This window comes from Panthera tigris, chromosome C1 (assembly GCF_018350195.1).
Source record: "Panthera tigris isolate Pti1 chromosome C1, P.tigris_Pti1_mat1.1, whole genome shotgun sequence".
Taxonomy (NCBI): Eukaryota; Metazoa; Chordata; class Mammalia; order Carnivora; family Felidae; genus Panthera; species Panthera tigris.
Genome location: NC_056667.1, coordinates 95,092,354 through 95,117,629, shown reverse-complemented (window position 1 = coordinate 95,117,629; position 25,276 = coordinate 95,092,354). Strand labels below are relative to the sequence as shown.

The window sequence follows — 25,276 nt, the reverse complement described above, 5'->3', positions numbered from 1 at the left end:
TCCTAAAAATTCATCTTGCTGTCTTTGGATTTCAGTCATATTCTCTAACTGAAGAAGCCCAAACTGACCCGAGTGGAGAAACCATATGGAGAGACTGCATGCAGGTGTTTTGGCTGATGGCCCAGTCCAAACCTATAGCCAGTGTCGACCACTGGACACGTGCATGTCAGGAAGAAGTCGTTGAGATGACTTTATCCCTAGCCACCATCTGACTGCAGCCTCATGAACAACCTCAAACATTACCCAGGTGAGCCTAGCTTAGATCTTAAGCCTCACTCCATCTCCCTGAGCCTTAGTTTCTTTACCTGTGAAATGGGGACTATGAAAGTTACCTTAAAGGATTATTATGAAAATTGAAAGACAATGGATATAAAATATTTAGCACGCGCTTGCCGCATAATAATTGTGCAACAAATAATCACGATTAAAGGTATCACGGGTGAGGTAGGAAGGGGACCTGACTGAGACCTTAGAACCAGGTAGAGAGAGAAGACTGGGGAACTGAGCTTGAGGTGGGGCAACCTCTAGGGAAGAAGGGAGTCAAGCCATACGTTCCAAACGAGCAGTGAGTTGTGACAAGACATAGGGAGCGTGCGCAGTGTGGGGACCAGCCCAGTGTGGGAGGCTTCCCTCCTGGGTCTATGGCATTAAGGCTGAGGTTGAGAGGCAAGACCGTGGTCCCACCTGGAGTTGGTTGCTGGGAGGATGTGGGCAGGATGCAGAAAACTTTCACTGAATGATTAAGCAGGGTTGGGGATTGCCCCACAGCAAACTTCACAGGCAACAGGGGTTTATAGGAGCATCTCAGATATTTGAGGTCACAGCTGATGAAGTCAATGGAGTGACAAGGTGAGGTGCCAGGGAAGATGCCTAAGTTAAATTCACGTGCACGGAGTTTTTGCAGCTCGGCCCCCCTGCTTCCGATGGCAAAGACCTCACGGGCTGAAAGGCATAGCCTGCTGGAGCAAGTGTTTGAAAGATTCAGGCAGTTCAAACTCGTCAATCTTAAAAAGCAAAACTAATCCCCACCCCCCCCCCCAAAGCCCACCACCACAAAACCCCATACATCACCCCACAAAAAATACATATGTGCATTGTAGAATAATTCCATGACGTAAGAAGCAAAAAGAACAAAAGAAAAATCACCCATGTTCCTACAGCCCAGAGAAAACCTCTGTTAACATACTGGTGTACTCGTAACCTTCCAGGCAGTGTACAAGAATAGGGTCATACCGTGCATTCTGTTTGGTAACCTGCTTTTATCACCTAATGATGTGCCCTGGACATCTTCCCATGTTAGGAAAGATGCATCTGCAGTTCTGAGCTTTTCAAACTGGGGACGTGTAGCAGTGTGCTAGGGTTTCTACAAAGCTGCAGGAAAACCACGGTTCATCACTCTGGAGCATCAATTTTACTCAGTGGTAAGTCACTTAAAATATTATTTTTACATTAAAACAAACCCAGATATAGTATGGAAGAGAGTACAAAATTTGCATGAATGTTTAGAAGTTATGAGATTTCAAAGAATTATCCAGCTTGCCTCAGTCTTCTGTAGCAGTTTTTAGGGCAGACAGCATTAACATGTGGGGATCAGTTGAATAAGCTGAGGAAGAGGAGGGGGGAAAGAAATGTGACAATTCAGGGGCAATAGGTCACCCAAGGCCCTATCTTGAGGCGCGAAGTCCCTTGTCTGATAGGCAGCGACATGATCTTAAAGAGCAATGTGGGTACCTTGATGCAATGGCTTTGCCTTTACAGCCTGGGCCCGGGTGAGTGGCTTAATTCCAAGCTATGTGACCCCTGACCTCTCCCCCACCCCCTGACCTGATGGCACAGAACAGTTGAAGGCTGGGGTACATCAGGGCAGGGACAATGTGGCTGTATGTGATGCGGTACCCAGAACTAACCCAGTAACTTCAGATGTGGTCTGAACTGTGCCCAGTTCTGCTATTTCTGTCCCAGCTTTGCTATTAACAAATTAATGTGACGATAGACAATGTACTTAACCTCTCTCTGTTTCAGTTTTGTCATCTATAAACTAGTGATAAATGTAGCAGTTCATAGTGTTGTTGAGGGCATTAAAGGAGTAAAGAACAATACTTAGACTATCACTTGGGATGTAGTTAAGTGTTCAGTATATGTTAATTATTATTATTATGTAACCTATGATTGCATAAGCTTCTCATGGTAAACGTGTCCCACTCTGCTTTCAAACTGAGCTTGTGACTAATTAAAACTCTCGGGTCTTTTTCATTGGAATTGTTATCAAGCTTGTATTCTCTGTGCCGTTATTAGTTTTTAATTGCACGGCTTATTAATGTTCATTTTCTTGATTTTGGTCTATTGTTGTAGCCTGTGGTTGTTATCCAGCAACTAAGTCTTCTTTCCAAAGTGAATTGGGTTTCAGTTTCTGATGACATTTATACTTTTATCATGCCCATTTCACAGATGACAAAACCGAGGGAAGGGAATTATTACTTACCGGGTGTGTTCTTTGTGCCAAACATTGGGATAGGTACTTTGCATAGGGCATCTCAGTTAATCCCCAGAACACTCTACAGAGGTGGGATTTATTATTTATTTTACAGATGCAGAAACTGCAGCTCAGAATGGTTAAGCAGATTGCCCAAGGTTACCCAGCTAGTTCAGGTTTTTCCCCTGGTTCGTCAGTGTTTTGGGTTCTCTGTAAACTTGACATGTTTCTATTCAAGCTGTTGAAGTAGATGTTTTATAGGACAAAGCCAAGGACAGAGACAAATCACTGGAGAAGTCCTTCTAGGTAGATCTATAACTCTCGAGTCAATTCCTGAATCAATACTCTTTGTACAGGATCATTCAATCACTGCAATTGGAATCAGTTGCTGCTATTGGAAACTGAGGTCTAGAGCTTCTTCTTAAGAAGTCATAAGGAAACCTCTTTCCATCGCATCTTTAAGGGAAGGACCTCCCCCCCCCCCCCACCCCTGCCACTGGCCTTGTCCTGGTAATTTCCTTATCCTCCCTTAGCTGGACTCTGGTTGCTTGTAGAGTCACATGTCCCCAGTCAATCCCAGAAAAATGTTCCTTTTCAAGCTCAGTGTGAGAAGTTTTACAGAGCATCCTGGAAACCGTATCTGCCTGTGTTTACTCTTGCTGATGATTAAAGCTGACAGCTGGAACACCAGGAGTCCAGACCATAGGCACAGGACTGCTGACGGCAGGGCAGAGAATCGATAGCAGTGATGGGACCCAAAGAAACCCAGCCCCTCCTTCCCTACTTTCATGGTGTAGACGTGATAGAAGAACAGATAGGTCAAGAAAAGAGACAGAAGAACAGTTAGGCCAGTTTCTCCAGGCATGGACTCTGCTCCATTTTGGGTGGAAAGAAGGAGTGGCGTCATGGCGGCTGTGCCCGTGGGTTCCAGGACTGTGCCTGGGGGGCACATGAAGGCCTGGGAGCTGCAGCATGAATTGCACTTATCTCTATGCAACAGTGATGAAGAAATAGTGATGGCCCAAGCCCTGGACATCCTGACGAGCCCTCCGGTCCACATTGATTATTAAAAGTAGCATCCTGTATTTTATCGGGCAACTCTAGGAGCTCTCTGGAATGCTGTTTCCTCGAGAAGAGTGAGAGAAAGGGAGTCGGGAGAGGGTACACTTGATCCCTGCCCATGGAATGAGTATCCTAGCCAGAGTGGTCCCCAAACTCTCCTCTTCCCATCTCTGTGGCTACACAGTGGCAGGCATAGTGCAGTGGAACATTTGAACCTGGAATAACCTTGATCTTCGACCTCCTCCATTTGAACCTTCTGGAGGTGGGACGAGTACAGTAGCAGCCCTGTGTCTTCTCTTTCTGTCCTTCACACAGCTGCTCAAAACCCTCCCAGGTCTTCCACTCCACGTAGAAGAAAATCCAGAGTGCTTGCAGGACCCTAGGGCCCTGCATGTGTGGCCTCTGTCCCTTCCAGCCTCACCGCCCACAGCAGTCTCCATGCTGCGCTGTGAACATGCCAAGCAAGTTCCTGCCTCGGGGCCTTCACACTTTCTGTTCCCTCTCTCTCATGGTCACCAGATTTAGCAACTGAGAATACAGTGTGCCCAGCTAACAGTGAATTTCAGATAAGCAATGAATCATTTTTAGTACAAGTATGCCCTGTGCAATATTTGTTTATTTGAATTTCTTTTCTTTTCTTTGTTAAAATTTATTTTATTTATTTTGAGAGAGAGAGAGAGGGAAAGAGAGAGTGCAGAGGAGGGGTGGAGAGAGAATCCCCAGCAGGCTCCATGCTATCACTGTACCATTAACCCATGAACCATCAGATCATGATCTGAGCCGAAAGCAAGAGTCAGATGCCTAACCGACTGAGCCACCCAGGTGACCCTATCTGAATTTCAAAAGTAGCATCCTGTACTTTATCAGGCATCTTGTATTTTATCGGGCAAACCTAGGAGCTCTCTGGAATGCTGTTCCCTCAGATATTCACCTCCTTCAGGCCTGCTCACTTCACCAGAGGCCTTGCCTTTCTGTCCCGTGTACAATAGCAGCCCCATCAATCTCCTCTTATTTCCTGCTTCATCTCCCTTAGAGCTCTGCCCACTTCCTGATGTGATATTGTTTATGTATTCATTTGTTTATTGACTCTGTCTCTCCCAGGCACGTGTGGGCTCCACCAAGGCAGGGATTTCGTTCTTCAGTGTAGTATCTTCAGTCTCTTGGCTCAATAAGCATTAGCTGGGGCTCAATAAGCATTAGCTGAGTATCCAATGACCTCTTACCGTGGCTCACTCTTTGCAACATGGCCCTATGCACCTCTCTCGTCTCATTTCAGGCCACTGCCCTCCCCATGGGGCACTGTCCATGCTGGCCTTCCCTTTGGTCCTCAGACTTGCCCAGTCCATTCCTGCTTTAGGCTTTGGGACTTGCTGCTGGGCCCAAGCCTTCTCTGCCATCTGTGTGACTGTCCCCTCTCCTCTTAGGACTCAGGGAGGGCTTCTCTGACCTCTGCATCCGAAGTAGCCCTCTGACTCTACACTTTCACTCCCATGATGGTTGTTTTATTTCCTTTAAAACTCTTACTGCTCTAGGAAATTGTGTTGAAGGATTGGTTGGCTTTTGTCTTGCGTCTCCAGCACACAAGAATGTCAGTTCTGTGGAGACATCAGCTGTGTGTGACTTATGTCCCCAGCACCTAGCCCCATGCCTGGTATATGATACGAACAATAAATATATGTTGACTGAGTGAGGGAGTGCCTTTGGGGTGGGCGATACACCCCGCCTTGCAGGCGCGTTGGGGACTGCGGTGAGGGGGAAGGGGAGCCCAGGAACCAGCCCGGAGAGGGTCTCCACCAGGAGGGTACTTCCCACTGCCATGGCCCCTTGTGCTTGATTAGCCCAACTGTTTGGGGGTGAGGAAGTCTAGAAAGGTAGCTCCCTGCTTCTTTCGGCCTTTGTGGCAATTAGGAGAGACCAGGTCTTTCCCACTGGAATGTATCCTTCAGGCCCAGAGAGGAGAGTGCCTCCTCCATGCTGCTTCCTTTCTACTTTGCCACTTTCTGCAAATGGTGACAAGGCCCAAAGGGACCTTGGAGGCTGCTGTGGAAGCTGGCCGCCTCGGTCCCCGAACGGTGGCGGAAGACCTGAACATCCTCCCTGGGCTGTCACATGAGAAGGAAGCCAGCTTCCTGTGTTTTCAATCACTGAACTTTGGGGGTTGTTACGGAAGTGTAGCCTAGCTAATTAATACATGGCTGTATCCACTGTGTCTACTGTATGGAAAGTGCTTGGTACATCTATTGTTGTTGAGCTCCCTGGTGAGGGAGATGTTTGTTCCCATAAATGGAACAGAATTGTATTAACTAACTAAGCAGAGCCAGCTGTTTTTCCTTATTTGTGTAGATAGTGCTCATGTCCACAAGGTCATCAAACTCCCTCTCTTTGGAATTAGCAGGGGACAGGCATGTGAAGCGTTGTCCTTTGAGGTACAAGCAAAAAAGAATGTGTGAGGGTCCCTACAGTTCATGAAAAGGCAGCTGCAATGGACTCTCGCTCTATCTGTGTTGCCCAGAAGACACCCCGGGAGACAGATGCCACGGTGTGGTTGGCTGCACCTATAAAAGATCCCTGTGCTGAAGTTCCAGGGACTCTTGATGGAAATTCTCAGCAAGTTCATGCTAGATCTTCTGGGATGAACTGTCTGCTTTTTTGGCGGGTGGCTCCACTCTCAGACTGGTTTCCTGACTCCTTTGTGTTGAATGACCCTCAGAATTTCTATGGCCTGGGGCTTGGCTGCACACTCTTAACTCAGGTTCCTTTAAGAATTTTTGCCTAAGGCTTGACAATTTTCTTCATGCAAGGTCTTCATCTCCCTTTACAATGGACCTTGATCTTGCTTTCACTAATGTAGGCATGGACAAATCCTTCTCTCCGTGGTTCAACCAACAGACGTTTTTGTTTTTGTTTTTGAAGAAATTTACTTTGACATTAAGGAAACAAGTAAATTTAAGAACACAGACTGTAACAAGTGTAGACAGTATTGGTTTACTGGTGGGCACAACTTATAGTGTCCCAATTCATGGATGAATCACCTGACATGTATTTATTGGGCTCCTATGAGGCATTGCACTGAGCACAGAGTGTTTAAGATGAGAAGTGTGCAGTCTTTGGCCTCAAAGAGACCCTGGTATCTACAGAAAACAAATGTTTTACAATATAATGTGATAAATGCAATAATGGAGGCACAGAGCAGGGGGCATTTTCAACACAGTTAAGGAGGCCCCAAATTCCTTCCTCTACCAGGTGCTATCTAAAGAGACCTGTCCTCAAATCTTTTTCAGTTTTGGGGCACCACATTTTCTTGTTTCCTCCTTTGCCACTCATTGTAGGGAGAAACAATTGCAGAAGGAATTATGTTCTCTTGTACCAAAGGCAGCCTTACACACTGGATTTTAGGGATAGTCCTATATTTATGTATTATTCTTTTAAATGAATATAATTCAGTAATGCATAACTTCATGTAACTTAATCTGCATACCTTTATAGGGCTTTGCATATAAACAAATGTAATAAATCAGAAAAAAATCCCTTGAGTAGACTATAGCTCCCTTTCCGATTTGGAAAATATGGCTGCTTCTTTAAGTGAACAAGAGGTGGAAAGCGGCCGCTGCCCTGGGTTTCTGTCATTTCTGAAGAATCTCTGCCCCAAGCTAGAACTAGCAGCTTCTGAGGTGCTGGCCTTCATGTCCCCTGGGAGGAGCACCAGGCCCCCTCATTCGCCCAGCATTCTTCCTACAGGAGAAGGAAGGAACTCTGGTCAACTCCAGCAGGCACGTCTCCCTGCAGAGAACCTCACTGAAAACATCAGTCTTTGCTCTCTCGATCCAATTCTGGGCTGAGGGAAAGAATGAGGAGAAAGAGAAATGAAGGGCCCTGGGCATGGGGGACGGAGGGGAGGTGAAGGCAGAGTGACATTGCAGACAAGGTGCTTGCTGCCCTCATGTTTTTCTGTGTAAGTCCCCAGTGGGTTTGTGAAGGTCACAGAGCACAAAGAGACGGTGTTCTCTTCTGTGTTGGCATCTGGCATTATCTGTCCCTGATTCTATTGTTTGTTCTGTCTTCTAGTGACTTCCTGGGAGAAACTAGAGATGACTTGGGGGCAGGGATGATAGGGGCTCCCCAGAGTCAGGGGAAATCTCTTTATTCCTTAGGTTGGGGTGCTGAAGTAGGATCCGCTAGGAATGGATTCTCAAAATTAGCTCTCAGCTCCATGTGTGAGGATGGGAAGGAAAAAGAATTGGTGTTGTTATCCATTTCCATTTATTTATTTATTTATTTATTTATTTATTTATTTATTATTTATTTATTTTTAAGTTTATTTATTGGGGCCCCTGGATGACTCAATCGGTTGAGTGCCCGACTTCGGCTCAGGTCATGATCTCGTGTTCGTGGGTTCCAACCCCACATCAGGCTCTGTGCTGACAGCTCAGAGCCTGGAGCTTGGTTAGGATTCTGTGTCTTCCTCTCTCTCTGCCTCTCCCCTGCTTGCCCTCTGTCTGTCAAAAAAAAAAAAAAAAGAAGTTTACAAGAAGTTTATTTACTTATTTTGAAAGAGAGAAAGCACGAGTAGGGGAGGGGCAGAGAGAGAGAGGAGAGAACGATAATCCCAAACAGGCTCCGCACTGGCAGCGTGGGGCCAGAGGAAGGGCTTGAACTCATGAACCGCGAGGTCATGACCTGAGCTGAAGTTGGACGCTTAACTGACTGAGCCACCCAGGCGCCCCTCCACTTCCATTCATTTTAGAAAAGACTCTGATAGAGACACTGGAAGGGCCCTGCAGTGCCCCTTCCCAGGGCACCCCTCCCCATCTACTGACACAGGTAGAAATACCTGGGTTTAGAGCACAGGATCTGGGCTTGCATTTTAGTCCTGCTGCTTAACAGCGGAGAGGCTGAACTTTTTCAGAGATTTGCTTTCCTCATTGGCAAAACAATGAGTGTGGTGAGATAATGTTTAATGGCCTCTGAATAGCAAAGTGTTGTGTAAGCAATGTCTCGTTGCACTCTAGGTAAGTAACAGTCTTGAGGACATGGGAACCCTGCCCTTTGGTCAGAGGGTGTGGGGAGATCTTCTGCAACAGAATACCTTACTGGGCCCCAGAATCTGAGATCCCAGATCTCCGAGAATCCCTTATGGAATTCTCCCTCTCTTCTATGGGGGACTTGCCCAAACATCTCATTTCCCTGTTCATGTCTGTGCACGTGCTCCTTTCTGACCTCGGTGCCTCATCCGCCTTGTCTGCTAAGATATTCCTGACTCATGGCTCAGCACGAACATTGCTTGCTCTCTGTGACTGGCTCTGAGAGCCTGAGAAAATCAATCTCTCGCTCCTCTGTGTTCCTGTAGCACTTTGTAGAGACCTCTGCTGTTGTCTGATCAAGTCTAGTTACAGTGGTTTCCTGCATTCCTGTCTTTCTCATTAGGCTGTGAGCTCTTTCAAGTCAAGGGCCATGTTTCCTGAGTCAGGGCCAAAAATGTAAACGTGCTTATTAAATGCCTTCATTGTCCCGGCTGAGTTTGAAAGGGCTCAAAGATGAGGGCTTGATCTGACGCTGGTGGTGTGGAAGGAGAAGGGGTTGGTTGGGAGTTAGTGGGAAGGAGTCATGTAGTAATATCTCTCTGGCTTTCAAATACCTGGAGGTAAGGAGAAAAGGAGGTGGCATGGGCAGCACCTGGGTTATACTTAAGACTCTGGAGCTTGCTCAGCAACATGTATCCACAGGAGGGAGATGAAGGATGGACTGGAGCTGGAAGACTTGAGTTCGGATCCTGCTCTGTCCATTTATTGACCGTGGTATTGGTCATGTCAACCATTCTGAGCCTTAGTGTCTGCTGTGCGGAAAAACACTACCTGTCTCATGGTTTTATAGCAAAGACGGTGTGCTGTTTGCCAAGTCCTGTCTCCTTTCCTCCCCTGAAGTATATGGACCATGTTGACTGAGATCTGGCCCTGAGTGAGGGTGGAACCCTGCCCACGTGCAGGCTGGGCCCATAGAAACCTCCTACAGGATCTCGCATACTCTCTCTTTCCTTGTCTCAGCTCTAGAACTGGAGGACTTGGAGGCTCTAGGGGATGACGGTGCCATAAAATGAAAGGAGGCTGGTTCCCCAGTGTCTATGCAAGATGGAGTTTCCCCTCCTTTCTGCCCCTGCATGCAACTGTAATGAGAACAAGAAATACTTTTATGATGTTAAAGCCACTGAAATTTTGGATCATTCATTATAGCAGTTAGCATGCTTTTTGACAGGGTGTAAATGGATAAAAGTTCTGCAGAAACTTCGAAGTGTTATACTAATGTTACTGGCTATTATCATGGCTTTTATTCTAGAAAACCCTTTGAATGCACAGCTATGTATTTCCCCCCAGACTTTATATAGCTCTGCCTCTTCTTGAGGATGGAGAGGGGCCCAGGGGGAGACCCTTAGAAAATATCCAGTGGTCTGACTGCATGGAGGTATGCATGCCTGGTATCAGGGGTGGAATTCCGTGCAGGAAGGGGAGTCCTGATTGACTACCATGCTCAGAGGAGCAGGCCCATCTCTAAACAGGCTCTGGGAGGAAGTAGCCAACACAGGGGGACATGATGTGAACCAGCTGTCTCGGCATCAGCTGCTTGAGGGCTGAGCACTCCAGGGCTAAAAAAGGGAGGTGAAATTGAATCCATTGTCAACAGGCTCCTGGGAACCTTGTTGACCACATGAGCCACCTAGAACCCTGTTCCCTTCATATATGGCTGCTCTCAGAGGCTGATCTTGCTTGACTCTTAACCATGGTCTTCTGACCTGGCCCAGCAGGCGCCTGATAGAAGACATGGAACAGTCTGCAGATGTTGACTTGTCCTACAATCTGGGAGGGTGTAGTGAAGTATATAATATGGATGGGTCCAGACAGTCTCCTGAACTGATCTTGCAAGAAAGTCATGAATAATCAGGGAGACATAGTCCTGACTTACATAAAGGAGAGGAAAGGAAAAGGGATGGGACTCACTTTATTGATCACCTGTCATGGGGCACATACTTTACATTAATTCTTTGAATCCTTAAAACAGCTCTGAGATAGGTATTAATGTTCCCACTCTTACAGATGAAGAAACTGAGGCACAGGGAGGATCACACAGCTAGAAATTATTAGAGCCAGCATTCGAACCCCAGTCTCTCTGACTTAGAGACTATGTCCTTGACACTGCCCCTTGCAGCCTTCGCAACAAGATACAATACAATCTTGTCCTCCAGGTCAGGCTGAGAAAAATGAGCCCCTAGTTCTGTCCTAGGATTCCTCATGGTGTTGGCCCTTCTCATTATCATGTCTGTCTTCTGAGTTTGCGAGAAACTCTTTTCTGTGAGCATGTGAGGCCTGGGGCCAACAGATAGAGGATGCCAGGGTCAGTCGACAGGTAGAGGTTGCCGGGGAAAAGGAAATGGGGAGGGGGAGGGGTGGATGTTGGGGCGAAGGAAGGGGAGAAGGGGTGAGGGGAGAGGAAGAAAAGGAGGGAAGAAGAAGCTGAGAAGGCCAAACATGGAAAGGAAGGGAAGGACAAGGAGAATGAGGTAGACGTTGCCTCCCTGGAGGTTTTCGTCTTGAGTTGGCCATTCTCACTGTGGGGAGGAAGGGTGGTTGACTGCCCTGGCGGGGGGGGTGGGGGTGTCTGGATGTCTTCAGTGCCTGAGAGTCTGTGAGGATTCGATACTTCTTTGGTACCTGTCTGGTTCTTAGTTTAGCTTAGTGCAGAAATTAAGAACAGTTTCAACTATTTTCAGTCCAGCAATTGATCATTCCAAACCTAGCCCCACTGTGAGTCTCCTCCAGGAGCTGCACAAGCCATATGTTCCACTAGAACCTAGAACCTGCTTCTTGGGACGTGTGCAGGGTGTGTCGAGGAGAACAGCCACCCCTTCCAGTCTGGATATGCCTGACCTGGGAGGCCGGAATGGATACTACCGCATGGTTTTCAGCCAGCCCTGCTGCGGCCATTTAGCCAGCTCCCCCGAGAGACACGAGCATGACATCATATCTGTCTTTTTCCAACTGTCATTCCGTCAGTGTTTGTGTCTAACCCCAAAAGCTCTCGTCAACAGCATCACTTCTCTGATCCTGATTGGGAGGAGAAGATGCGTTAAAAAGCAAGTTGCTTCTCCAGTGGCAGGTCTCTGGCTCGGGGAGGCTCTGGGCTGGGGAGGGAGCACAGCTGGAGTCCTCCTGAGCTCCCCAGGCAGCAGCCTCCCTGCCAGCCTTCCTAGCTTCTTCCCATGAAGCTGAGCTGCAGGGAAGGTAGGGGGCGTGGGGGGCTCTGACTAGTGGCTGGTGGAGAAGATGCACTCTCTCTATTTGCTTCAGACTCGGAGGGAAGTAGGACTGAGCAGTGGCTGAGCCTCAGGCGGTGACCTGAAGAGGTGCTCATGTGCTGGCATTAGAGAGGGAAAAAATCTTCAGGCAGAGTCTCATTAAGCCTCCTTACATGAGAATTCACCTGTTGTGGAAAATTCAGATTCTGCATGCTGTTTTGAAGTTAATCTGTTAGAACCACTTGTTTATTTCACTTTCAAAATACCACCCCCCCTTTTTTTTCTTCTTTTTGCAGAATGTAATGCCTTTAGTCCTGTTCCTAATTTTGAGCGGCTCTGCCGAGTCTTTTTCACTGGCTGAATTATAACAAGACCAGTGAGGTCATAGTCGGTGGATTAATTATAGTGAGGCTGGCGAGGAAAGTCAACCTCCTTTGATAAACATGGCTTAGTGACTTTAAGTGAGCAATTTTCTACAGCAAACGTTGCAACACATGTTGTCTCCTTCAGCAAACTTTAACGGGCTCGTGATGATGCATCGACTGTCCTTAGGACTCAAACCATTCCATGTTATAGAAAACGCTCTTCGTCTTTTTCCATAAAGAGACTGAGATGGAAACTCAACTTTCTAGTGACAAGATACAGAAAAGTATGGATTTAACCTAAATTTTGTTGTCTGATATGTAAACATTTTCTAACCTTTTTCGTGTAAGCACAGGCCCATGCTAACCCCGGGTTTGCATCCACAGAGCACTTGTATCAATAACTTCTTTATTTAATGATTTATTCATTAGGTGCCATTTAATCAAGGCTAAATAAAAGAACTTGGGCTTATAATATATATATATTATATATATATAATATATATATATTATATATATATGTATATATACATATATGTATATATACATATATATGTATGTATGCATGTATTTCCATATTTATTGCTATTTGCTGAGCAAGCTACTCTGCAATAGAATGGGGTACAATTAAGAAAAAAACTGGAAGGAAAAAAATTAGCGGAGTAGCTTTCTTCAGATTTGATCCTCTCCTGTGCACCACTGAAGACCCAAGTATGGAGGCCTTCCTTGCAGTGGAGAATATGGAAGTAAAGCATCCTAGAATTAGAAGGGACAGTATGGTGGTTTTTGTCTAATCCTTGTCCAGTGTGTGATTTTGTCTGACCCGTATCCATAGTGGGACTCCCTATGAGCACAGCACCCATCCTGGGGCCTGGTATATAGTGGGTGCTTAATAAATATAGAATGATTAGATGGATCAGTAAGCAACCCCTCTGGGTGGAGGCGGAGACATCTCCCATGCTGTCTGCATTGTCTGGGCCCTGGAGAATGTGTCTCTTCCTTCTTTTTATGCGGATCTTCTAACTGTAACTAGCTATGACTCTTGCCACTTGGTGCCCCACCTGTATCCTCTGGGCCCAGGACATCGAGTGGCAGTGGGACAACTGGGAGCAGACTGCTCCCACATCATTCTGGCTGATTGTTCTGGAGATGGAGTAGTAGCTGGATGACAGGCTGGATATACTCTGATATACCAATGTGCGTTGGTCATATCTTAGACTGAAGAGCTCAAAGTATTTTCCCTACTATTACCTCCGTGTGTCCTTCTCATGTCCCAAGGAAAGGCAAGAAAGTTCTATTTCATTAGACCAGGAGTTGGCAGACTTTTTCTGTAAAGGACTGTATAGCAACTATTTTAAGTTTTGTGAGACAGCCACTCCTTTCTGCCCCTGGAGTGCCATTGCAGTGTGAAAGCAGACATAACAGGCAAACAAATGAACGTGGTTGTGTTCCAAAAAAACTTTATTTCTAAAAACAGGCAGTGGACCAGATTTTCCCATGGGCCATATTTCACATTAGACTGTGAGGTTCATGAAGCAGGGGATGTATCTGTGTTATCTCGAGAGGGAGTATACAGTAGTAGTTATAAGAGCATGGTCTGGTGGGAAGGCAAGCTGGTGCAGCCACTCTGGGAAACAGTATGGAGGTTCCTCAAAAAACTAAAATTAGAACTACCCTATGACCCAGCAATTGCACTACTAGGCATTTATCCATGGGATACGGGTGTGCTGTTTCGAAGGGACACATGCACCCCCGTGTTTATAGCAGCACTATCCACAATAGTCAAAGTATGGAAAAAGCCCAAATGTCCATCGATGGATGAATGGATAAAGAAGATGTGGTATATATATACAATGGAGTATTACTCAGCAATCAAAAAGAACGAAGTCTTGCCATTTGCAACTATGTGGATGGAACTGGAGGGTATTATGCTAAGCAAAATCAGTCAGTCAGAGAAAGACAAATATCATATGACTTCACTCATATGAGGACTTTAAGAGAAAAAAACAGATGAACATAAGGGAAGGGAAACAAAAATAATATGGGGACAGGGAGGGGGACAAAACATAAGAGACTCATAAATATGGAGAACAAACTGAGGGTTCCTGGAGGGGTTGTGGGAGGGGGGATGGGCTAAATGGGTAAGAGGCACTAAGGAATCTACTCCTGAAATCATTGTTGCACTATATGCTAACTAATTTGGATGTAAATTAAAACAAAACAAAACAAAACAAAACAAAACTAGCCATCCAGATTAAAAGAAAAAAAAAAAGAGCATGGTCTGGGATCAGACTGTCTGGGTTCAAATTCGGTTACTCCAGTGACCATGAGCAAGTTGTTTAATTTCTCTGTACCTCAGTGTCCTCATCTGTAAGATGAGGATAATAACAGTGCCTACCTCATAGTTCAGTGTGAGAATTAAATGAGATAGTATATGCAAAGTGCTTAAAATAGCACCCATACATAAAAAGCATGTAATAAATGCTGTCATTCATTGGATCTCCAATACTTATCCCAGTGCCTGGCATAATGAAGATGCTCAATACATATTTACGCCATGAGCCTGAGGCCCAGGAAGGAAAAACGTCTTGTGTGGTGTTTCAGAGCGAGGTGGGAGTGGCGTCGTGTCGTGAAGCCACATGGCTGACTTTCCAGACTTCTGTTCTGTTTTCCAGAAGCCTTCAGTGGCACGACACGTGATTCTTGTTATGAAGACGTCACATCATTTTGTAATGCCTGAAGTCCCTAAACCTCCCACAAAAGACCTCCAGAGTTGTAAGTCAAAGCCAAGCAGCAAGGGTCGTTTATTGCAGGTTCGAACCTGGTCCTCTGCGCACTCGTTGCCGGTGACGCGAGAGGCCACGATCAGGGTTGGTACAGCGTTTTTATAGACAGAGACAAATAGCACAGGGGAGGTTTCAAATTATGAGGGGCCTGATTAGTTGATTTTAAAGTAAGGACTTTTGTTGTTCTCTGATTGGGCGTCCTTTGTCCTTTGGTGGGAAGGCTTTGTCCCTTATTTGTGGCGGGAGGAAAAAGGGGGAAGGGGGAAGGGGGAAGGGGGAAGGGGGAAGGGGGAAGGGGAGGAATGTGTTGAGCAAGCAGGTTTACAGAAGCGAGAAATGCCGGTTAGTTTATGTACAATCACTCATTCCATTACATATCAGACTACATTTAGGAAGTTTTACAACCCATTCTACTACACAGCGGGTTACATTCAGGAAAGGCCTCACAATGCTCATAGCAAACAGCAAGCAAAACAGACTTCTCAGCAATTGTATTTCTTATCAAAGATCCATAATAAGCAGAAAAGAGAACCTAGCTTTAAACTAAGGCAGGGCTGTCATTGGGATTCAAAGCTGTTCCTTTCAATTTATAGTCTCACCATTCTCTCTAGGACAACTCTTTTATAGGCTCATTGCCTTTATCCTCCTAACCCTGGAAACCATATTCCCTGAGTAGTGAGGGCTAGGGAAAACCTTCAACTTCTAGCATGTCCTCTGTGTGTGTATCTCCTACCTCCTCCAGTGGCCTCCGCTTTTCCAGGTCTGACACAGTAGTGGAGCCAGGCAGGTGGGATGAAGTCTGGGTGATGGGGTGATGGTGAGGAGCACCAAGGGGTGTGTGGTGTGGGAAGGGGTAGCCTCACCCTGTGTTGAGGGCTTGCTGCCTTCTGGATTGCCTGGACTGGGGGGATCCGGCGGGTGAAGACTCCCACTTCTGAAAGGAGATTAAGGATGAATTGCACATCCTATTGACCTTGCAGGAGTTCACCAGCTTCACACCTCAGAGGAGCTGTTGATGGTCCCCACCTCCTGCCATTCTCAGTTACTGTCTTCAACACCTCACTCCTCTCCTCAGCTACTACAGCCAGAGGGAAGAAGGTGAGGTGGGTGCCCCCCACCTCCCCAGCAATAGGCTGGCATTTCCTAGTCCCAGGCAGCCTGGGGAAGCCTTAGGCAGCTGACAGACTGGGGGAGGGGGAAGCAGGGGAAGAGTCAGGGGAAGAACTTGGGTTTGCAGGGCAGTGTGATCTATTTCTAGAGACAAATATGTGTGAATGCTTCACAAGGGTTTGGGTGAGCTCATGGAGGCTGCATGTGGGCGAATGGTGCTGGGAGAAACTCTCCCAGGGAAGGCGCCCCTGTGTGAGGGGCAGAACCTAGTGCCCACCCTTAGCTCCCACAAAGGCACGGTCCCTCCATTTCTCCACTGCAGGTAAGACTGCACATTCACTGGTCCCAGGCAGGGGCTCAGAGAAAGACCTTTTCCTTGCAGTTCTGGGCCCCTCCCGTGTCTGTTAAGAAGGGTCCCTGCTCTCTCTTCCTTGGGGGAGCTGACCCTCCCTCCCTTCCTCTCAAAGGTCACCAATAGTGGGCCTGAAGCTGGTGAAATGCCAGGGAGCGAACCAACTCATTATAGCTGGGCCGTAAGTCTTTCCATTCTCCTGACAGCCACCTGTTTCCATAGACAGGAAGGGCTGGTGGCCAGATGTCTTCGTATGAACTTCTCTGCAGGGTCCTAAGGGTGAGTAGTCTCTTAAACTTTGTACCCTCAATGCCTCACTGGCCTCACCCTGCTCCCAGCCCTCCTCCTCCATAAGCCACAAAGACCCCATGCAGCTGGACCACCAGCTGAGCAGCTAGAAGGCCTTGTGGGGTGGAGGGGAGACACCACCATGGGGGTGGTGTCGCTGCAGCTAGAGTAGGACTGCCACCAGAGGTGGCCGGGGGGTAGGCAGCTCATTTGCTTTGGGTCAGAGTTACATGAGGTCAGTGTGACCAGGGGTAGATGACCTCTCCAAGCTATGGCCACCATTACTTCTTCAGTTCTTTGCCAGATCTCCAAAGAGCGAGACACTGGCAAGGAAAGAGCCTAGGGGGCTCTGAAGATTGGGACTGTGAGCTTGGGGTTTGCTTGAAAACGAAAATGACTTTACTTTGCTCCTTGGTGCCCTGACATCTTGACTATTCTTAACATCTCAGGTCTTTCTGTTCTCCCTTGCCAGCAGAACCTCTTAATATGAGGTCACTGAGCATTGTGTGGGCTTCAGAGGTCTGTGAACCCCTGAGCTGGCATGTTGTGTGTGTGCTTCTGTGTTTGTGCACTTTCCTGGGGAGAGGCCTGGAGCCTTGGTCAGATTCTCAACGAGGTCAGTGGCATTTAAAGGGGTTAAGAAGCACTGATTATCTGTCCATTGAAGCAGAAAATTGTTCTGGGGAAGATTGGCTGGGGAGTTCCTTATCTAAGGACAGAGCTTTGTCATTGGAGATGAGTGGACATAAGGGACAGGAGCCACGGGACATGTTAGAGCCATCTGGCCTGTATTCCTGGGCCTCAGGAGAACTTTCACTGTGGGGTGTTTGAGATATCTTGTAACACTCACCTTTCCCTAAATGTTTGCTAATTTTACACTTTGTCTCTTTGTTACTGAAACAAAACAGAACCAAAAAACCATAAACTGACATCAAGAGAATGAGAAAACAAGCCACAGACTGGTGGAAAAATATTTGCCAAAGACAGACTTGATAAGGACTGCTATTTAAATTTTTTTTTTTAACGTTTATTTATTTTTGAGACAGAGAGAGACAGAGCATGAACGGGGGAGGGTCAGAGAGAGGGAGGCACAGAATCTGAAACAGGCTCCAGGCTCTGAGCTGTCAGCACAGAGCCCGACGCGGGGCTTGAACTCACGGACCGCGAGAGCATGACCTGAGCCGAAGTTGGCCGCTTAACCGACTGAGCCACCCAGGCGCCCCAGGACTGCTATTTAAAATATACAAAGAACTCTAGGGGCGCCTGGGTGGCTTAGTTGGTTAAGCGTTCAACTTCGGCTCAGGTCATGATCTCACAGTTTGTGAGTGCAAGCCCCGCGTTTGACTCTGTGCTGACAGCTCAGAGCCTGGAGCCTGCTTTGGATTCTGTGTCTCCCTCTCTCTCTGCCCCTCCTCCCACTCATGTTCTGTCTTTCTCTGTCTCAAAAACAAATAAAACATTAAAAAAAAATAAAAAATAATAAAATACACAAAGAACTCTTAAAACTCAACAATCAGAAAATGAACAACCTGATTAAGAAACAGGTAAAAGACCTGGACACTCCCTGAAAGATATAGGAAACAAATAAGCTTATGAAAGATGCTCCACATCTCCTGTCATCAGGGAAATGCAAATTAAAACCACAATGAGATGCAACTACGCACCTGGTAGAAGGGTCAGCTCGGGAACACTGACAACACCAAGTGTTGGTGAGCGTGGGGCACAGTGGGACCTCTCACTCATTGCTGGTGGGAATGCAAAATGCTGCAGCCACTTCAGAAGATAGTTTGAAAGAACTTACAAAACTAAACATACTCTTACCATGCGATCCAGCAATCGTGCTCCTTGGTCTGTGCCCCCCCAAATTGAAAACTCATGTCCGTACAAAAACCTGCACGTGGATGTTTATAGCAGCTCTATTAACAATTGCCAAAAACTCGAAGCCAAGATGTCTTTCAGTAGGTGAATGGACACAAAAACTGCGGCACATCCAGACAAAGGAATGTTATTCAGGGCTGAAAAGAAATGAGCTATCGAGCTGTGAGAGGACACGGAGGAAACTGAAATGCACATTACTAAGTGAAAGAAGCCAATCTGAAAAGGCTGCGTACTGTATGATTCCAACTATATGACATTCTGGAAAAGGCAAAGCTATGGAGACAGTGAAAAGATCAGTGGTTGCCGGGAGTTAGGGGAGAGGCTTTTCAAGGCTGCATACTTTCCTTAGGAATGGGGTACATGGGTTGGCAAGCAGAGGTTCTGTACTGATCCCAGGTGGGTTGGGACCAGGGGGAGCGCTGGTGACCCCTGGGAGTCAGCAGTGGGCTGCTTCTTCACTGCAGAGGGAGAGAAGAAAGACATGAAAAGGGAGTTGGCTCAGGACAGAGCTGTGTACTAAGGTTGCAAAGACTAACAGAGGGTCCTCAGAATAACATCAGGGTGTCTTCTGGCAGTCGAGTGCTTTCTGCACGGCAGGTGCTCTGCTAAGTGCTGTACAGATATCGCTTACCCAGTCTTTACAACAACCTTTTGGTAGGGCCGTTATGAAAAATATTCAAAAACTAATATGACATGGGCATTGCCCAAACAGAATGGAAGAAGCTGGAACAGGGGCCTGGAGGCCCCTGTGTGCTAAGTGCTGACCCTGTGGTTGCCGGACTGGGCAGAGGTCTGGGCAGTCCTGGGAAGGGGTGAAGATCATGGTGGGAAGAAAGTTGGGACAGAGGTGGGGGAGGCTTGATCAGGGGCTCTCAAACTTTAGTCTGCCTTAGAATCACCTGGAAGTCTTATTATTATTATTATTATTATTATTATTATTTGGTAAGTTTATTTATTTATTCTCAGAGAGAGAGAGAGAGAGAGAGAGGAAGAGAGGGGTGGGGGAGGGGCAGAGAGAGAGAGAAAGAAAGAGTCCCATGCAGGCTCTGCACAACAGCGTAGAGCCAGATGCAGGGCTGGAACTCATGAATCATGAGATCATGACCTGAGTCAAACCAAGAGTCGGACGTTTAACCGACTGAGCCGCCCAGGTGCCCCTCACCTGGAAGGCTTGTTAAAACAGATTACCAGGCCCTATCTCTGGAGTTCCTGATTCAGTAGGTTTGCGGTGGAGCCCAGGAACCTGCATTCTAACAAGTGCCCAGGCAATGCTGATGCTGCTGGTATAGAAACCACCCTTTGAGAACTACTCCTCTTTACTAAGTATTTCAATATTTTACTAACTGGCACAGCCCCGGAGTTGACTATCAGGCCTGGGAATAAGAATAACTTACACTTCCATTTTACAGATAGATAAACAGAGGCTTAGAGGTGTGATGTAACTTGTCGTGGATCGTACGCCCAGTGGATGATGCAGGCAGCCCCAAATCCACTCTCCCCAACTTTCCAGGCTCCCAGTGTCATTGGGGCCAGGAGAGGGCCGAGGCCGACCACCTCTGGGGAAGCCCCTGGCCTTTGACAGGATGGAGGTGAAGTCTGAGTCTTGCTAGAGCCTTGCCCACTCTCGCTGGGGCCTGGGAATGCTCCCCATTCCTGAGCCCTGAGCGGCTTGGTGCTTGCTTTCCCAGACCCGCACCCTCCCAAGCAGCAGCTGTGAAGTTGACGAATTGCACTAAACTGTGATGCCTCCTTGGGAGCCTGTTCCAGGATGTGCTGTGATGGCTTCCTGAGAAGGCGACAGGCACGTGGTCTGCAAACGAGAGCCGCCCGCTCCCTCGCTCAGCACAGCAGCTGCTCAGAGACAGCGTGGGCCCAGGGCGGCTTGCTGGGGGAGCCTATTAAGAGCCACAACACTGTGAAAAGCACAGCAGAAACGCTCCATTAAATCTGGTGGGGGGCCTGCTTAACAATGGGACCTGCCCCAGGAGTCCTAGCTCTGCTCCAGCTGCCTCAGTCTCTAGCCTGGCTCTCCCTTTCTCCGCCCCTGCAGTCTCTTCCCAAAGGAGCTTTGGACTCAGAGAGTCTGGCTGGAGCTGGCAGGAGCGTGGCTGGGAGGCTGCGGTGAGAGCCCAGGCGGGGAGCAAACCCAAGGGAGATGTTCTCTACATTGCTTTTGGGGGGAATGGGCCCGCTGTTTGGTATGCGTCATGATGCTGATGAAGGTACAGGATGCTTTGAGCAAGATGGGCCTCTGCTCTAGACCCTGCACTTCAGAGGGTCCCACTCTGGCCCTCTTCCAGCCATAACCCTCCCCAAAGGGCAAGGAATCCTTGGGGCCAAGAGAATATGCCCATCCAAGGCCTGTGACCCCCTCTCTACCCCATAATTCAGGTAACCAGGAACTTGCAATTCCCTGCTCAAATGGCCCTAAGCTGGTCCTAGTGTCTGTGTAGGCGTCCATCCCAGCACACCCTTTAAAGATGGCCTGTGTCACTGGGGGGTGTGGACAGAGCTTAGACATGCGGGCTGGAAGTGCACGTGTGTGTGCAGGGTCCCTGAAGAGTGAGACAGAACCCAGGGTGGGAAGAGGTGGGGATCAGGCTGGGGGCTAGAAGTCATCTCTCCCCACATCTCTGTGTGCCAGAGCAGAGCTCCAAGGAGATTGAGAATTTAAATGGAAACCTTCCAGGCTTATGACGGTGCATTTGTCAAGGGTAGAGTATGTTTTCTATCTCACAGTTTGTTAGCTCGATTTATAACATTGAACTCTCTTGCTCTTGGCTCTGTAAGTGTTAGGGATGGGCCCAAGTGAAGGTGGCGATGGGAGCAGGCTCCCAAGGCATCCCTGAAGCAGGCCAAGTGTGTGCTTTCAGCCCACCAGACACAGTGTCAGTGAAGGGGGCAGAACTGGGTAACCTGCCAAGCCCCCGGGGGACACTCATTGTCTTCCAGGATGAGAATGATGGAGACAAGGCTGCTGACTAGCTGGTAGGAGCCCTGTGAAGGGCTGCTTAGATGACCCCTACTCCTGACCTTTGACTATCACCTTGACCTCACCTTTGACCCACTGTTCTCCTCCCTTATCATCTGGTGCTTTTGTCTCTTGCCGCCCACTCGTGCCCCAACAGACGCACCATGAAGTTGCACAGCGACTCTCAGGAGGGAGCAGGCCACCATCCTGGGGGTCCCCTGCCATGATGGAGAGCTCTATCCGACTTGGCAGGGTTAATACTGATGCTGCTGGAGGGTTTATTTGGGAGGGGAGGTAGACAGGAGAATCCACATCTGTGATTTCCAAATGGGCTCGATATTGGCAGACAGTGGGAGGAGAGGAGGGAGTGTGAGAAGTCCCTTCCCACATTTATCAGAAACCAAACATTCCCGGGGCACCTGGATGGCTCAGTCGGTTAAGCATCTGACCTTATATCGGGTCATAATCTCGTGGTTCTTAAGTTTGAGCCCCACATTGCGCTCTCTGCTGTCAGAGCAGAGCCCAATTTGGACCCTCTGTCCCCCTCTCTCTCTGCCTCTCCCCTGCTCGTGCTCTCTCTCCGTCTCTCTCTCAAAAATAAATAAGCACTAAAAAAAAAAAAAAAGAAAGAAACCAAACATTCCTTTGGAGGACTTTCTTGGACCCTAGTCTCTCTCTGTGTCTTTACCATCTTTCTCTCTATTGATCTGTCTCTGTATCCGTATCATCTCTCTCTCTATTTCTCTCTCTCTTTCTTTTGAACCAAATGTGGGGTTTTAACATGCTCATTGACTGCCTACTATATTCTAGGCTTTATGCCATGTGATTACCTTATTTAATCCTCATGAGAACCCTGTGAAGTATTATCCCCATTTTATCAATGGGGAAAACTGAGACTCTCCGAGGTGATAGAACCAGCCTAAGATCATACAGCTCAGAAATGGTAGAGTTGGGCCCTAAGTCCATATTACCTGACTCGCGGTTTTATGCTTTTGTGCTGTCTCCACTGGGGGAAGATTATCCTTAGGTGCTTTTTTTTTTTTTTTTTTCAATCAGGAAAGAGAAATACTGCCGCCAGTGTTTGCTTATCTCTCTCCAGCAGCATTCCCAGGGGTCCTGGTCCCGGCTCTGAGGAACGCAGCGGGGGCCAGGCACCGTCTCTTGCCACGCTGCCTGCAGACCTGGCCCATCTGCTCACAGAGCGCCTCGCCACCCGCCACCCGCGCTGCTGTCTGCTGCTGTCTGGGTGTTTCCGGCCGTCAGACTGCATAGGCTGGCTTCGACAAAGTGACAGAAGCTGTAAAAACAGCTGTTTGACATTCCCTGCTGCTTTTTAAAACCAAACAACAACCAACAAAGAGGTTGAATGAAATGCAGAAAATACCCTTGTTTTCATGTGGATGAGGATATTTTTACTCAGAGAACATTTATTTTCCTTCTGCCTTGCTCTATTCCCTATTTACCTACCCACTCATTTCCCTCCCTCCCTGCCTCTCTCTCTCTCTCCTTTCCTTCCTCCCTCCTTCCTTCCTCCCTCTCTTCCTTCTTCCTTTCCTTTCCTTCCTTCCCTCCTTCCTTCCTTCTTCCTTCCTTCCTTCCTTCCTTCCTTCCTTCCTTCCTTCCTTCCCCCTTCCTCCTTCCTTCCTTCCTTCCTTCCTTCCTTCCTTCCTTCCCTCCCTCCTTCCTTCTTTCCTTCCTTCCTTCCTTCCTTCCTTCCTTCCCCCTTCTTCCTTCCTTCCTTCCTTCCTTCCTTCCTTCCTTCCTTCCTTCCTTCCTTCCTTTTTTCCTTCCATTAAAAAAAAACTAACTGCTTTTGTTTCTGTCTTTTTTTCCACCTAAATTTTCTTCTCTCCAAGGACGCTCTTGAACTATTTCTCTTTGTTCCTCACTTTTCACATCTTCTGTGATTTGTATATTAATCCATCTCTCTAGCTTTGGTACATCGCATCCCACATGTACAGTTTTATGAATTCCAGTGCTCGTTTTATTATATCCGAGGTGTCTTTGGTTAACCCAAGGTGAAGGTGGGGAGTTCTAAAACAAAATGAAACCACTCCTTTCCCCCAACCATCATGTAATGTAGATAAATAAAAGTATGCATAAAAGCACAGGGTGTCTGGCAGCAACTGATGGTGCCCTTTGGCCACCTCCACCTGCAGGAAGGCAGAGAGTTGTTTTCATTTTTATTTTTACTATTTTTTAAAAATTGTTGCTTAATTTATTTTTTAATTTACATTCAAGTGAGTTAGCATATAGTGCAACAATGATTTCAGGAGTAGATTCTTTGGTGCCCCTTACCCATTTAGCCCATCCTCCCTCCCACAACCCCTCCAGCAACCCTCTGTTCTCTATATTTAAGAGTCTCTTCTGTTTTGTCCCCCTCCCTGTTTTTATATTATTTTTATTTTTACTTCCCTTCCTGTATGTTCATCTGTTTTGTATCTTAAATTCCACATGAGTAAAGTCATATAATATTTGTCTTTCTCTGACTAATTTTGCTTAGCATAATATCCTCCAGTTTCATCCACATTGTTGCAAATGGCAAGATTTCATTCTTTTTGATTGCCGAGTAATACTCCACTGTAGTATGTATGTATATATATATATATATATATATATATATATATATATATATACCACATATTCTTTATCCATTCATCCGTCGATGGATGGACATTTGGGCTCCTTCCATACTTTGGCTATTGTCGATAGTGCTTCTATAAACATTGGGGTGCATGTGCCCCTTCGAAATAGCACAACTGTATCCCTTGGATAAATATCTAGTAGTGCAATTGCTGGGTTGTAGGGTAGTTCTATTTTTAATTTTTTGAGGAACCTCCATACTATTTTCCAGAGTGGCTTCACCAGTTTGCATTCCCACCAACAATGCAAAAGAGATCCTCTCTCTCCTCATTCTCACCAACATCTGTTGTTGCCTGAGTTGTTAATGTTAGCCATTCTGACAGGTGTGAGGTGATATCTCATTGTGGTTTTGATTTGTATTTCCTTGATGATGAGTGATGTTGAGCATTTTTTCATGCGTCAGTTGGCCATCTGGATGGAGAAGTGTTTTTCTTCTTTGGAGAAGTGTCTGTTCATGTCTTTTGCTCATTTCTTCACTGGATCATTTGTTTTTTGGGTGTTGAGTTTGAGAAATTCTTTATAGATTTTGGATATGAACCCTTTATCTGATACGTCATTTGCAAATATCTTCTTCCATTCTGTCAGTTGCCTTTAGTTTTGCTGATTGTTTCCTTCGTTGTGCAGAAGCTTTTTATTTTGATGAGGCCCCAGTAGTTCATTTTTTGCTTTTGTTTCCCTCGCCTCCAGAGACATGTTGAGTAAGAAGTTGCTGCAGCCAAGGTCAAAGAGGTTTTTGCCTGCTTTCTCCTGGGAGATTTTGATGGCTTCCTGTCTTACATTTAGGTCTGTTCATCCATTTTGAGTTGATTTTTGTGTATGGTGTAGGAAAGTGGCCCAGGTTCATTTTTCTGCATGTCACTGTCCAGTTTTCCCAGCACCACTTGCTGAAGAAACTGTCTTTATTCCATTGGATATTCTTTCCTGCTTTGTCAAAGGTTAGGTGGCCATACGTTTGTGGGTACATTTCTGGGTTCTCTATTCTGTTCCACTGATCTGAGCATCTGTTCTTATGCCAGTACCATGCTGTCTTGATGATTACAGTTTTTTTTTAACGCTTATTTATTTTT

The 25,276-nt window shown here is 46.9% G+C and overlaps 1 long non-coding RNA gene across 17 annotated transcripts in view; it reads left to right on the top strand.

The window, feature by feature from the left end:
* LOC107179081 overlaps positions 1-23,089 on the top strand; it is a 44,951-nt gene extending 21,862 nt beyond the window's left edge. For 5 of the 17 annotated variants that reach the window (XR_006221815.1, XR_006221805.1, XR_006221802.1 and 2 more), the window contains 6 exons: positions 36-247; positions 1,301-1,421; positions 14,857-14,956; positions 15,948-16,065; positions 16,545-16,708; positions 22,623-23,089. This is a non-coding gene — a long non-coding RNA (uncharacterized LOC107179081). Of the gene's footprint in view, positions 1-35; positions 248-1,300; positions 1,422-14,856; positions 14,957-15,947; positions 16,071-16,544; positions 16,709-20,645; positions 20,717-22,622 lie in introns of all 17 variants that reach the window. The other 12 variants (XR_006221814.1, XR_006221810.1, XR_006221806.1 and 9 more) reach the window with 12 other exon arrangements.
* The last annotated feature ends 2,187 nt before the right edge of the window (positions 23,090-25,276 follow it).